A 4,662-nucleotide genomic window follows, 5' to 3' on the forward strand; every position below is an offset into this window, starting at 1 on the left:
TATATATATATATATATATAATGTAAGTTTTCAAGTTGTAAATCTTACCTGTATCAAATATCTATAGATTTTGTTTCAAGTTAATTTAATTGTAATTTGCTTTTTATTAATTATTCAGTCATATTTAGAGTTTTATATGCTTAAAAGCCAATTAATAAAATAATCAAGGAAATATGATTATTATAAAATGGCTTTTCCTCACAGTTGTAATATGGTTTACATAGAATTATAGGAAGAAAAGTTACATTTATAAATGCTGGTACTTATAATTTGTCTTTAGGCAAATGGTAAGAAAGAAAGTTCTATTTACCCAAAGGCTATAATATATTGATAAATATTTTCATATAATCATAATTATATAAAAATATTTACATACATAATATCTAAAAATGAGTAAAATAAAATAGTTTAATTTTCTATTACTTTGATATAATTTTATAAAATTCTTATTATTAATAAAAATAAAAATTTTATCATCACAGAATTCTAAAGTTACTTAATCTCAATTTTTTGAAAATTTTGGCTCATTGCAGGGTGTGAAATTTCCATATTACACATGCCACAATGGAATTGCTTTTACATATCTTTAATTGATGATTTGTGAAGAAAATTTTTTAATTTAATTCATTTATAATATAATGATGAAAGTTTATAAGTGCTAAATAAACTTTTTTATTAATTTTTACTTCTTGGAGTCTCTTTGATGACAACTTTTAAAAACCATTTCCTTTAAGGATGTTAGCTGAAATAAAATTGCTTAGGATAATAATCTTGATAATATAGAAATTTGGTGTTTTTATTTCACTTAAAAATATATATACAATATTATTAAATAACATTAAAGTACATGAATATGTATTAAATTAGTTAATTTGAAACAAGTAAATACAGTTGGCCCCCCCATAACACTGTTGATTTTTCCATTTTATATGAATTCCATGTTGTACAAGTCACTTAGATTTTACAAATGTGTGTGCCAGGCTGTGAACGGCTCATGTATTTGTAAAATCTAAGTGACTCGTACAACATGGAATTCATATAAAACGGAAAAATCGAGTGTTATAGGGGGTCGACTATATTTTATTCTTTATTAGAATAAGCTTTGTTTTATTGACAAGATTTTACAATTAAAAAATGATGTAGGAAGTTAAGATCACTATCAAATTGATCGGAATAACAGAATTTGGTGCAAATAATTTTTGTAAATTGTTTCCAAAATTTCTTTGGAGGAATTACTTGAAGGCAAAACAATCTATAAACAATGCTTTGTCATATATAGTAATCATTTGCCAGAATATATTTCTAGTAAATGAAATGTTCTATTAAGCTTTATTGTTTCTAATACATATGATTGTTTGTTTTCAACTCCATATAACTCAATATAAATATGATATGGAAAGGATACAGGTAATATTAAATATAGAGTAATGCAATAATTTACCTTTCATTAAACTAAAGGTGTTGAACAGGTAACAAATAATTATGTATGAGATAAAAGATCAGATTGAGTTTTTTTGTCTTTCTAAACAGGTATATAGGGTTTTATGATTTCTACCTCTGCTGGCAGCTACTGTATAGGACAGCATTCCTAATCTTCCAATTCCTATATTGTTTTAATGAAATTGAAAATTTTATATATTCCTACACAAATATTCCAAATAAAAGTATTTTAATTTTTACTGCAAATACTATTGCTCTAGGGGTTCAAAATATTTGTTTTTTCAAATATTCAACATAAGTGTAGTGGAATCTGCTGGGACTAGAAACTTGATGATAACCAGCTGATAACATTAAACAGAGGAACTCATTTTATTAATTACTGTATGAATATACAATTTATATTTATCACAAACCATACTTAATACAACGTTAAACATTCACATATGCTACATTTTTTATAAACAGTGTTTTTAACTCAACAGATCAGTGGCGTGTCGTCATTAGAAGCGGTGGAAGCGCCGCTTCCCTTGTATTTTATAAAAAATAAATACATATCAATTTAATTCTAATTATATGAAAATAATCGCACAATATTTTATAATAACCGCATTATATATCTTATTACAAATTTCTATACTACACGTGAAAAAAAAGATTGCTATTGTATGTTCGAATATTAGTGGCGGAGTGGAAGCACTGTATTGTCAGCATCCAAAAAGCCAGATTCGCGCACGCGCTTTACAGAGCACCAACCTCACCCGGTTTAGCTGGTGGAAGCCTAGGACCTTGGGTGGAAGCCACACCTATACCGCATCCAATTGTATCCAGGACCGGTTCTGGGCTGTTAACCGCCTGCCCGCTAGGTATTTGGCCGCCCTAGCACCATTATGTGAATCATGATTAGATTTATAACTTAACCCAACCGATAAGAATTTACTGGTATGTATTTACGATAGTTCTGTATAGTTGACAGGGGTTAAAAAAATCCATTAAAATATTTGATATTTTTATTCCGCTCTCCGATTTTATATTACTCACGGATTTCAATGTTAAACCAGTGATATTACGATTTCGTACGTCTTATCTATAAGGGGATGTAGAAAAAAACGTGTACAATTCTTGTACAATGTTAAAAAATTAACTGTTACTTTGGTAGCATCATTTACAACCAAATTTAATGAATGAAAGAGATGCAAGAGGTACAGAAAAAGTTCTAGAATTTATTTTCCTTAAATTTACGATTTATATACCTGTTGTCATAAAAATTTGTCTTTTCGCTTTTTTCCCGAGACTACAAATATTCGAGTACAAAGTAATCGGTTTCAACTTATTTCTACTTAAGAAGAAGTTAAATAATTAAGAGATTAGAGAATTAGGGACAAAATAAAACACTGCTGAAAGAGTTGAAATATTACTTATAAGCTTAACCGACCCAATCTGAGTACAGTGGGGACTGATTTCTTCGTAATATTAGACGTAATATAAACAGAAATTTTTCCAGTTCAACGAGCGTGACCGAAAAGTTGTAAATTTTGGAAATTTCCGTGGACAACACCTGGTCCTAAAATGAATTAGAAAACAAACGACGGACAATCTATTAAGTTTAACATATTTAGACTTTTACACCTACGGTGAGAAACGTTTAAAATTTACAAGAACCCTGTCGCGTCTTTTGACATTGACCGGTATCGGCACCCTCGGGATTTGGCAGCCTGCGTGCATGTACACCTAGCACACCGCACACCTAGCAGACCGTCTCTGATTCCACTCGTAGGGAGCTATTTGACTAAGTGGTTAAGATTTAAAGAGTAAAGAATATTTTATGTTACTTTTATGTACGTTTCATTACAAAGCTATATTTAATTATAATTTTCTTTAAAAGTATATTCATACAATTGAAGAATGTTTTGTACCAGGTATCCACCACACATTTTATTTCACCAACTAAGTTTTTATAATTTTAATTTTAGCTCTTATATCGTGGCTAGCGATTCGAAATGTAATTGCGATATTGAAAATTTATTTTAAAAAAGTTTTGGCTCGAGATCATATAATGAAAGAGAAAACATTATTAAAAGAGAAAGACCAACGCCTAAGTTAAATATAAACGCTTCAATAAAAAAAACTTGTTCGACATTTTCACGATAAAATGGCTCTGTAAATGCATAAAAATGCAAAAATTGTTTTGTTGGCTTGCCTACTATTTTCAAATGAAATTAGTGTGTGGAATAAGAATGGCTTTGACAACTTAGCTGGCAAAAGATGCGAAAAATCGTCGATTCTTTCGTATTTGAAGCAATTTGGAAATCGAAGCGGAATAGAATTAGTAAATAATATAAAATAAATATTGAAAATTATAACGAGATAGTTACGGCTAATAGATATATTTAAATTAATAGATGCTATATGTTTTTATCAAAGCAAGAATTGGCATTTAGAGGGCAAAGGAAACCTATTGAAACTAATAACAGAGGTAATTATATTGAACTTGTTTATTTATTAAGTACGTCAGATAAATAATCTATTAAAAATACATTTAAAGAAAGAATTAACTGATTGCCCCTGGAAGTCGGCTTCTTATAGAAACACAGCTTCCCTATCATCAAATGTCACGGCACGCCCCTGCAACAGATCATAAAATAAAACCAGAGAAATTGCAAAAGGTATGTTTCAAGGAAAGGTCTACAGTGCATTTAATTTCTAATAATTCTACTCATGCCCTTACAGTATTTAAAAGATAAAAAGCATACTTTGGTTAAAGTAAATTTCGAAGGAAAAGTCCCTTTAGAACAGTTTGTAAGAATTCTTATTTTTTATCTCCAAGTGTAATTACAGTATTACAATTAATAGTGTAAGTTTGATTACAATAGGCAGATTATTTTTAACAAATATTTTCGGATCCACTCGTTATGATAAAAATAGCTCAATATAAAAGTTGTCATTTTGTTATATTTAATAGGAATGAAAGTTTTCTCCTACTGAAATTTTTTTTTTTTTAAATTTAAGAGCAGTAATAGGCAGAATACCAAAAAATGTGTTTAATATTTGCAATTGTATTGTATTTAAAACTTATGTTTTAGTAAACACTATCATTATTTACTGTAGTTATAAAAGCCCACTATTAGTTTCATATTAATTATTTATTTTTGAGCTGATTTTAGGTTGTTTATAAATGAATTTTGTGATTTGAGTGCCATTATAATAACCTAAAAATTTTTCTTT

Source organism: Centruroides sculpturatus, unplaced genomic scaffold, assembly GCF_000671375.1.
Source record: "Centruroides sculpturatus isolate CEXI.00-Female unplaced genomic scaffold, Cexi_2.0 scaffold956, whole genome shotgun sequence".
NCBI lineage: Eukaryota > Metazoa > Arthropoda > Arachnida > Scorpiones > Buthidae > Centruroides > Centruroides sculpturatus.